This window comes from Peromyscus maniculatus, chromosome 22, assembly GCF_049852395.1.
Source record: "Peromyscus maniculatus bairdii isolate BWxNUB_F1_BW_parent chromosome 22, HU_Pman_BW_mat_3.1, whole genome shotgun sequence".
Lineage (NCBI taxonomy): Eukaryota > Metazoa > Chordata > Mammalia > Rodentia > Cricetidae > Peromyscus > Peromyscus maniculatus.
In genome coordinates, this window is record NC_134873.1 from 10,057,318 (window position 1) to 10,068,958 (window position 11,641).

Here is an 11,641-nt window from a genome sequence, read left to right on the forward strand (position 1 = left end):
GGGGGCCCACACACGTGGAATTGTTGTTGTTGTGGGACCCCATCTTCTTCCTGGAGACTTCAGTTGATGTTAGGCCTGGCTGTGATTTCCTGCACAAAACTGATAAGAGACTCGAACACAAAGACATAAATATGCAGCTAATTGAAGCCTTTTTTCTTTTTAGAATTAGTTAGTACTCTATATGACCATTCATATCTTAACAAAGTTTAAAATGTATATATATATTAATCTTATAAATTTTGATATAAAATTCATACTTTAAGAAAAGTTTAAAGAATCAGAGTAGAATCAAAGAGTTGAGATTAGTAATAGAATCGTCCCTTAATTAATTTGGCTTTTCTCCTGTCCCATAACAGAAGATGGCTCTTTTATTCTGGCATGATACAGGGAGTTTGCATTTTCCTTTTAACAACATGCTTGAGTTTAAAGAAGGAGAGAGCCATTCTCCCACTCCAAAGTCAGCTTTAAATTTTAATTGAACTGGGACTATTAGAAGACCAATAGTGTTAAATCTTTAAAGAAAAGCAGAAACAAACATTTAGGAAGACATAAATTTGTTTTAGATGATATACCATTTCACTCTGTTTCTTGGGATAAACGATTTGTCCCTTTTCTTCATTTGTCTCATTTGTCCAATGTTCTTCAAATTCCTTAAACTTCATTCTCCTAAAAGACAAAAACAAAAACCTTTCCCTAAGGTCTTTTGGGGATTTTTTTTGACAAGTTATTATCTGATTAAATGAAAAGGCATGTGTTACTGGTATAAGTTAGTTTAAATTGGATGTTCATGCTAGTTGATGAACTATCACCTCTTCTCATTAAGAGGTCTCTCTTATTCAAATCGAACCTTTATCAATTTTGATGGTACCCACAGCTTATTTTCTTCTGTAGAAATAAAAGCAAAACCTCATCCACAATGTAGCACATATCCTGGTGTCCATTCTGAGATTAGCACATCCTTAAAGTATATAGGCTGATTTAATTCTGTAGTTTTTTCTATTATCCAATGTCTCTCTGCAGCTGTTGTTCCTTTCTCACTGGCATTGAGAAAATTCAAAGTTAATAGAGCATTATGTAGTCTATTTCTGGGATTTTTTTTGTTAGCCCTTTCTGTTTATTTAGCATATCCTTTAGAGTTCTGTTTGATCTTTCTATAACTGTTTGACCTATAGGATTATGTGGTATTCCTGTAATATGGTTTATATTATAATAAGCAAAAAACTGTTTCATTTTAACAGAGACATATGATGGAGCATTGTCAGTTTTAATTTGTGCAGGTATACCCATGATGGCCATAACATCTTGCAAATGAGTGATTACAGAATCAGCTTTTTCAGAACTCAAAGCAGTTGCCCATTGAAATCCTGAATAAGTATGGATGGTGTGGTGTACATATTTCAGTTTTCCAAATTCTGCAAAGTGAAACACATCCATATGCCAGATTTCATTCCTCTGAATACCCTTTGGGTTACATCCTGCTGGTAATGGCATTTGATTGTAGAAGGAACAAGTAGGACATTTCTTTACTATTTCTTTGGCTTGTTGCCAGGTTATGGAAAAATCCTTTTTAAAATCTTTACTATTGACATGATTTTTTTTTATGAAATTCTGAGGCCTCTAGCACATTTCCTATCAATAATTTATCAATCTCATCATTGCCTTGTGCTAGAGGGCCTGGCAGACCAGTATGGGATCAGATGTGAGTTATATATAAAGGATGACTCCTTTTCCTGATTGTATCTTGTAATTGAATGAATAGTGAAGTTAATTCTGAAGCATCAGGGATAAATTCTGCAGTCTCAATATGTAATACTCCTCTTTCAGCATATTGAGAGTCAGTTACTACGTTGAGAGGTTCTGAAAAATCCATTAATACCAACAGAATAGCATGCAATTCTGATTTTTGAACTGAATTACAAGGACTTTGAGCCACTTTATTTAAATTTTCTGATTTTTAACCTGCCTTTCCTGGTTGTTGGCATCTGTATAAAATATACGAACTTCAGATATGGGTTTTTGCTGTAGAATTCGAGGCAAGATCCAATCAGCTCTCTTTATAAGATCAATTCTATCGCTTTTGGGATATTTGCTGTTAATTTCTCCCAAAAAAATTACTGCAAGCTTTTTGCCAAGGTTCACTTTCTATCCATAATTTTCCAATGTCCTCCTTAGTTAAAGGTACAACAATTTCTGCTGGGTCTATTCCTGCTAATTGACGAAGTCTCAATTGTCCTTTCCAAATCAAGTCAGAGATTTTTTCCCCATAAGTTTTTAATTTTTTATTTGGTAAAAATATCCATTCCAATATAATATCTTCCCTCTGCATTAATATTCCTGTTGGGGAATGCCTAGAAGGTAAAATAACCAAAATGCAATCTAGCTTTGGATCAATATGATCTACATGTCCTTCATGTACTTTCTTTTCTACCAAGGCCAATTCTTTCTCAGCTTCAGGTGATAATTCTCTTGGACTATTTAAGTCTTTGTCACCTTCTAAGGTTTTGAACAAATTATTTAGTTCATCATTTTTTACCCCAACAATAGTTCTTAGATGAGAAATGTCTCCAAATAATCTTTGAAAGTCATTAAGAGTCTGTAGTCTATCTCTCCTAATTTGCACCTTTTGGGGTCTAATTTTTTGTAGTTCTATTTTATATCCTAAATAATTAATAGAATCTCCTCTTTGTATCTTTTCAGGAGCAATTTTTAATCACCAGCAAGGCAAAATTTTTTTTACTTCTTCAAACATTCTTTCTAAAGTATCTGCATTTGAGTCAGCTAATAAAATATCATCCATATAATGATAAATTATAGATTTAGGAAATTTTTTACGTATCACTTCCAATGGCTGTTGTACAAAATATTGGCACAGAGTTGGGCTATTCAACATTCCCTGTGGGAGAACCCTCCACTGAAACCTTTTAACCGGTTGAGAATTATTTTAAGTAGGCACTGTGAAAGTGAATCTTTCTCTGTCTTTTTCTTGTAAGGGTATTGAAAAGAAACAGTCTTTTAAATCAATAACTATGAGAGGCCATCCTTTTGGTAACAGAGTAGGCAATGGAATTCCAGATTGTAGAGAGCCCATTGGCTGAATTACTTTGTTAACTGCTCTAAGGTCTGTTACCATTCTCCATTTACCAGATTTCTTTTTAATAACAAATACAGGGGAATTCCAAGGGCTGGTTGATTCTTCAATATGCTGAGCATTTAACTATTCTTCTACCAGCTGTTCTAAAGCCTGGAGTTTCTCTGTTGTTAAAGGCCATTGCTGGACCCATACAGGCTTGTCTGTTGACCATTTTAAAGGTAGAGCTGTTGGTGTCTTTGGAAAATCATCAGTTGTTGTGCCCTGTTCTTGTATGACATGGATGGCTGGTGACCACTCATTAGAACAATATCTTCTAATATTTCTCTCAGAAACATATACTAGTTTATGATTTATTTTTGAGATTGAAGGGATATTAACCTGAGTATTCCATTGTTATAACAAGTCTGAACCCCACAGGTTCATAGATATGTTAGCCATATATGGTTTTAATTTTCCTTTCTCTCCTTCTGGACCTATGCATTCACGCCATCTTGCACTCTGTTTCACTTGAGATAATGTCCCAATTCCTAAGAGTTGAATGTTTACCTCCTGAAAATGCCAAGTTGGATGCCAAAATTCTGGTGCAATTATGGTAATGTCCGCACCCATGTCTACTAGACCAGACAACAAAACACCATTTATTTTTATTGTTAGTTTTGGTCTTTGTTCATTAATAGAAGTTTGCCAAAAATTTTTTCTTTATGTTTTTTCCTGAATTTCCTATTCTCTATTTCATCATCCCGACCAACATGATTTATTCCAATAGGCATTTGGTTATTTAATTGCTCTGAGTAGGGTTTCCTCTACAACTGCAGGAAAGGTTTGAACTGGATTTACTGTGGGGGCCTGCCTCAGGCCCCTCTGGGAGTTTCCCAAAGCCCAAGGCAAAGGATTACCCTGTCTATCCCTTGTTGATCTACATTCGTTTGTCTAGTGTTTTCCCTTACCACACCTTCTGCATACTCCAGAAGGAAGGGACATTCTGTTGCCAGTGTTCCTTGAAGAAACATTATTTCTAGGAATGACCGGTTTCCAGACCCTTTTCAGATGTCCTTGCTTTCCACATCCAAAACATCTAACATTTCTCAAACCTTTTGAAATTGTTTCTCCTACCCATATATCATCATGGTCATAAGCCTCAACATTAACTGTATCTCTAATCCAATCTTGCAAAGGTGCAGATCTTGCCTTTAACGGCCTGATTATTCTTTTGCATGCTGCATTTGCATTCTCAAAGGCCAAAGATTCAATCTTTATCTTACTAGCTTCTGAATCTGGGACCATTCTCTGTACTGCTGAAGTCAATCTTTGTAAGAAATCTGTGAAAGATCCTTTTGGGCCCTGTATGACCTTTGTAAATGACTCAATTTTTTTTCCTGGTTCCTCAACTCTGTCCCATGCATTAAAGGCTGAACTAAGGTTTGGACATCATATAAACATTGTGTTTGTACTGAAGTATATTGGCCTTCTCTAATAAGCTGATCCTGGCAGACTTGTATTTCTTTATCCCTCCATTGTTTTTCTATATTTTTATCCTCATTATTGAACCACATTTTTCACTGGAGATTTTGTCTGGGTTCAAGAACAGCTTGTGCCAAATCCCACCAGTCCTTTGGTAAAATCCTATTACAAGTTGGCCAGGTGTTTAACATTTGCTTTATATATGGGAAATGCATGTCATAAGATGCTACTGCCTCCTTAAATCTTCATAAGTCTAACATTTCAATTGGAATCCAAGTATTTTGTTCATTCTCTTCATCAGGTAGCTGCTGTATGGCTACCGGATAAATTAAGGGTGATTGTGTGAAAACTGGCTTTCTTTCTGTAACCTTATGATCCAATTTTGAAACAACTTCACTGTTAATTTCTTCTGTCTGAATTTGAATTTCTCTATAATTCATTCTTACAGGTTTAACAAGTTTTTCTAAGACTGCTATCCTGGCACTTAAATTGACTATCTTTTTAAATAGTAAAATGAGGATAAGAAAAGTAATAAGCTGAATAATTCGATCGATGTTAATCTTCTCATATAGCTGTTCCATTGTCAGAGTGCCTAAAATTTCAAACAAAGCCCAATTTTCTTCCAATGTACACATAAAGCCCATTTTTTTAATGTAAAAAAAATTCTCTTTTAAATAGATATGTTAATTGACTTACCAAGCCTGCATAGAACAGTAGAAATCTGAGGGAATTTCAAAACAGCTACCTGGTGTTCGAGGTGTTCGAGAGAGAGAGAGAGAGAGAGAGAGAGAGAGAGAGAGAGAGAGAGAGAACAAGAAATCATAGCCGCTTGAGCCGAGTCAAGCCTTGGCTTTACAGGCAGGGGCCCTATTCGGCAGGGCAGGCCTGAGTTGTTTGTAGCAGTTGCAAGTAGCTCCAGCTGTGGGTCAGTCAGACCTGGGCCCGAGCTAGGGAGCCAGGCCGCCCAAGCTGGAAACCGGACCTGCCGCCAAGCCAAGCAGATTTTAATGGATTCTTGTCATGTTTGGCACCAAATGTAGATGTAACTAACCGTCTTATTAAATAAAAAACACAGAACCAATGCAAAGAAGAAAGCCAAGAGGTCAGAACTAAGAGCTAAAACCTTATCCTTCCTCCTGTGGTGATCCTACCTCTCCAAACCAGAGCTACTTCCTGTGTGTCTGTCTTTTTATAGTGTTTCTGTTCTGCCTTCTCATTGGTTGCAAACCCAACCACATGACCACCTTGTCATGGCCTGTCTGTATAGACCTCCAGGTTTTCTATGATTGGTATTGAGATTAAAGACATGTGTATCCAATACTGGTTGTATCCCTGAACACACAGAAACTTACCCAGCTCTGCTAACCAAGTGCTGGGATTACAAACATACGTCACCACTACCCTGCTTTCCTATGGCTTGCTAATAGCTCTGACCCCTGGGCAACTTTATTTATTAACATACAAATAACATTTGAATACAAATAAAATATCACCATATCTGGGTCTTGAGGTAGGCTGATTCTCAATTTTCTGAAATACTGCCATATTGATTTCCAGAGTGGCTGTACAAGATTGCATTCCCACCACCAGTGGAGGAGTGTTCCCCTTACTTCACATCCTCTCCAACATAAGCTGTCATCAGTGTTTTTGATCATAGTCATTCTGACAGGCATACCATGTTATCTCAGAGTCCTTTTGATTTGCATTTCTATGATGACTAAGGATGTCTTTCAACCATTTGAGATACTTCTGTTGAGAATCTCTATTTAGCTCCGTAGCCCATTTTTAAATTGGGTTATTTGATGTTTTGTTTTCTAGTTTCTTGTGTTTTTTATATATTTTGGAGATCAGCCCTCTGTCAGATGTGGGGTTGGTAAAGATCTTTTCCTATTCTGTAGGCTGCCTTTTGTCTTATTGTCTATGTCCTTTGCCTTACAGAAAGCGTCTCGGTTTCCAGAGGTCTCATTTATAAATTGTTTCTCTCAGTGTCTGTGCTACTGGTATTATATTTAGGAAGTTGTCTCCAGTGCCAATGTGTTCAAGGTTACTTCCCACTTTCTCTTCTATCAGGTTCAGAGTAACTGGATTTATGTTGAGGTCTTTGATCTACTTAGACTTGAATTTTGTGCATGGTGACAGATATGGATCTATTTGTAATCTTCTACATGTTGACATGCAGTTATGCCAGCACCATTTGTTGAAGATGCTTTTTTCCCCTTTGTACAGTTTTTGGCTTCTTTGTCAAAAATCAGGTGTTCATACATGTGCGGATTAATGTAAGGTCTTCAGTTTGATTCCATTGGTCCACATGTCAGTTTTTATGCCACTACCAAGCTGTTTTTATTACTGTAGCTCTATAGTAGAGCTTGAAGTCAGGAATCGTGATGCCTCCAGAGGTTGCTGTATTATACAGGATTCTTTTAGCTATCCTGGGTTTTTTGTTTTTCCATATGAAGTTGAGCATTGTTCTTACCAACACAAGTGAAGAATTGTGTTGTGATTCTTGATGGGAACTGCATTGAATCTGTAGATTTTTTTTGATAAAATTGCCATTTTTACAATGTTGATCCTCCCTCACCAAAGAATATGGGCTATTTTTCCATTTTCTGATATCTTCTTCAGTTTCTTTCTTGAAAGACTTAAAGTTCTTGTCCTACAGGTCTTTCACTTGCTTAGTTAGAGTTACTCCAAGATATTTTATATTATTTGTGGCTATTTTAAAGGGTGATGTTTCTCTAATTTCTTCTGCAGCCCATTTATCATTTGTACATAGAAGGATTACTGATTTTTTGAGTTAATCTTGTATCCTGCCACATTACTGAAGGTGTTTAATAGCTGTAGGTGTTCCTTTGTAGAATTTTTGGGGTCACTTATGTATACTATCATATCATCTGCAAATAGTGAAAATTTGACTTCTTCCTTTCCAACTTGTATCCTCTTGATCTCTTTTTGTTGTCTTATAGCTTTAGCTAGAACTTCGAGTACTATATTGAATAGGTATGGAGAGAGTGGACATCCTTGTTTTGTCCCCAATTTTAGTGGAATCACTTTCAGTTTGTCAACATTTAGTTTGATGTTGGATTTTGGCTTGCAGTATATTGCCTTTATTATATTTAAGTATGTTCCTTGTATCCCTGATCTCTCAAAGACCTTTATCATGAAGGTGTTTTGGGTTTTGTCAAAGGATTTTTCAGCATCTAATAAGATGATCATGTGTTTTTTTTCTTTCAGTTTGTTTAAATGGTGGATTACATTGACACATTTCTGTATGCCGTACCATACCTACATCTCTAGGATAAAGCCTACTTGATCATGGTGGATGATTTTTGTGATGTGTTCTTGGATTCAGTTTGCTAGTATTTTACTGAGAATTTTTGCATTCTGTGATTCTCTTTTATGTTGCATCTTTATGCGTTTTGGGTGTCAGGGTAACTGTAGCCTCATAAAGAGAGTTTGGCAATGTTCCTTCTGTTTCTATTGTGTGGGACAATTTCAGGATTATTGGTATTAGCTCTTCTTTGTAATTCTGGTAGAATTCTGCTCTGAAACCATCTGGTCCTGGGCTTTTTGTTGTTGTTGTTGGAAGACTTTTGATGACTGCTTCTATTTCTTTAGGGGTTATAGGTCTATTTAAATTATTTACCTGATCTTGATTTATTTTGGTGTGTGGTACCTATCCAAAAAATTGTCCATTTCTTTTACATTTTCCAATTTTGTGGATTTCATGTTTTGAAGTATGACCTGATGATTCTCTGGATTTCCTCAGTGTCTGTTATTATGTTCCCCTTTTCATTTCTGATTTGTTAATCTGGATATTCTCTGTGCTCTTTGGTTTGTTTGAATAAGGGTCTATCTATCTTGTTGATTTTCTCAAAGAACCAATTCTTTGTTTCATTGATTCTTTGCATTGTACTTTTTGTTTCTATTTTATTGGTTTTAGCCCTCAATTTGATTATTTCCTATCTTCTACTCCTCCTGGGTGACTTGGCTGCTTTTTATTCTAGAGCTTTCAGGTGTGTGTTAAATCACTAGTGTGAGATTTCTCCAACTTCTTTATGTGGGCATTTAGTGCTGGGAGCTTTCCTCTTAGCACTGCTTTCATAGTGTCCCATAAGTTTGGGTATGTTGTGCTTTTATTTTTGTTGAATACTAGGAAGTCTCTAATTTCTTTCTTTATTTCTTCCTTGACCTGGGGGTGATTTAGTTGAGCATTGTTCAGTTTCCACGAGTTTGTAGGCTTTCTGCATTTTGTGTTGTTGTTGAATTCTAGCTTTAAGCCACGGTGGTCTGATATGATACGGGTGGCTGTTCCAATTTTTTTTTGTATCTGTTGAGATTTGTTTTGTTACAGAATATGTGGTCAATTTTGGATAAGGTTCCATGGGATGCTGAAAAGAATGTATATTCTTTTGTGTTTGGGGGAAATATTCTATAGATGTCTGTTATGTCCAGTTGAGTCATAGCATCTGTTAGTTCCCTTATTTCTGTTAAGTTTCTGTCTGGCAGTTCTGTCTAGTGGTGATAGTGAGGTGTTGAAGACTCCCACTATTAGTGTGGGGGGATTGGTGTGTGATTTGAGCTTTTGTAATGTTTCTTTTAGAAATGTAGGTACTCTTGTATTTGGAGCATAAATGTTCAGAATTGAGACTTCCTCTTGATGGATTTTTCCTCTTATAAATATGAAATGCCCTTCTTCATCTCTTTTGATTGATTTTAATTTGAAGTCTATTTTGTTAGATATTAGGATAGCTACTCCAGTTTGTTTCTTAGGTCCATTTGATTGGAAAGTTTTCCCCCAACCTTTTGCTATGAGTTAATGTCTGTCTTTGTAGTTGAGGTGTGTTTCTTGTTTGCGGCAGAAGGATGGATCCTGTTTTTGTATCCATTCTGTTAGCCTGTGTCTTTTTATAAGTGAATTGAGTCCATTGATATTAATGGATATTAGTGACTAGTGTTTGTTAATTGTGTTATTTTTTTGGTCATAGTGTGTGTGTATTTCCCTTCTTTGGCATTTGTTGATGTGAGGTTATCTGTTGCCTGTGTTTTGGTGGTTGCAGCTAGCTTCCTTAAATTGGAGTTTTCCTTCTAGTACTTTCTGTAGGGCTGGGTTTGTGGATATGTAATGTTTAAATCTGGTTTTTGTCATGAACTATCTTGTTTTCTCCATCTAAAATGATTGAAAGCTTTGCTGGGTATAGTAGTCTGGGCTGGCATCCATGTTTCCTTAATATCTGCAGAACGTCTGTCCAGGACCTCCTGGCTTTCATAGTTTCCATTGAGAATTCAGGGGATTTTCTGATGGGTCTGTCTTTATATGTTACTTGACCCTTTTTCTTTACTGCTCTTAATATTCTTTCTTTATTCTGTATGTTTAGTGTTTTGACTATTATGTGATGAGAGGTTTTTTTTGTTTTTTTGGGATTTTTTTGTTTGTTGTTTGTTTTTTTGTGCTCCAGTCCATTTGATGTTCTGTATGCTTTTGTACCTTCATACGTATGTCTTTCTTTAGGTTGGGAAAATTTTCCTCTATAGTTTTGTTGAATATGTTTTCTGTGCCTTTGAACTGGAATTCTTCTCCTTCTTCTAGCCCTATTATTCTTACGTTTGGTCTTTTTATGTTTTCCCATATTTCCTGAATGATTTGTGCTAAAATTTTGTTGTATTTAACATTTTCTTTGACTGATGAATCTATCTAGTCTATGGTATCCTCAATGCCTGAGATTCTCTCTTCCATTTCTTGTATTCTGTTGGTTATACTTGCCTCTGTAGTTTCTGTTCATTTACTCATATTTTCCTTTCCCTGAATTCTCTGTTTGTGTTTTCTTTATTTGCTTCTATTTCAATTTTCATGTCTTGAACTGTTTCTTTCACCTGTTTGATTGTTTTTTCTTGGGTTTCTTGATCTTCTTTAAGGGATTTCTTGATTTCCTTTAATTTTTTTTGTCTTTTCCTCCATTTCTTTAAGAGAATTTTCATTCCTCTTTTAGGGCTTCTATCATCTTCATAAAGTTGTTTTTAAGGTCGTTTTCTTCTGGATCATCTGCTTTGGGATGTTCAGGTCTTGCTGTTGTAGGATCACTAGGTTCTGGTGGTGCTGTGTTGCTCTTTATGTTGTTTATTGTATTCTTACACTGCCTTCTACCCATCTCTTCCTTTAATAAGAACAGGTGGGGCTCCAGGTCACTCTTCCTCCAATTGGTCCAGGTTGGGCCTCTGGCTCCTTTGGTTGTTCTTCTTCCCAACTGGTCCAGGAGGGGGCTTACAGATCTGGTGATCACTGTTCCCATTTGGTGCAGGTTGGGCTTATGGCTCAGGTGGTCACTGTTCCCAATCGGTGCAGGGTAGGCATATAGTTTTGGTGGCCATTGGTACAACCGGATGGTTGTCTTGGTGAGGGAGGGTGGGGTGGGCAGGGAGAGGCAGCTGCCCAGTCACTGGTGCTCCCATGGATATGGGGAGGGGCAGGGAATGTGCCTTCAGGGCCTAGGGCCTAGAGAACTGGTCTGACTAGTCAGGAGATAGGGCCTTGCCCGATCCCATTTGGTGCAGAGTGGATTTGTGGCTCCAGTGGTCAATGGTGTCACAGAGGTTGGTTGGTTTGGTAGCAGGGGTTGGGGAAGAATCTGCTACACAGTCTCTGGGGCTGCACTGGCTGAGGGGCTGGAGGGTAGGGAGGGCCACGGAATGTGCCCCTGGGGCCTAGGGGTTATAGAACTGGTCTGCCCAGTCTGGAGATGGGGGCTTACTTGTTCCCAATCGATGCAGTGTAGGTGTATGTCTCCAGTGGTCACTGGTGCCACAGGAGATAGTGGCTTGGCAAGGGGGTAAGAGAAAATGGCAGCTGCCCTATCCCTGGGGCTCCGATGGCTGAAGGAAACCATTTACCAAGACACCCTCAAACATTAGGAGCTATTTCCAACCTATTGGTTATTCTTCACAACCTGATAATAAGATCCTATTGGTAAAGAAAATGGGTACTTAGTAGCTTTGGACATAGAGAAATGTAGCTGGTGCCCAACAAGAAACTTCACCCCACTGACTACTATTCATGGTACCAAGCATCTCACAATGAGGCTCAGGGATGTATGA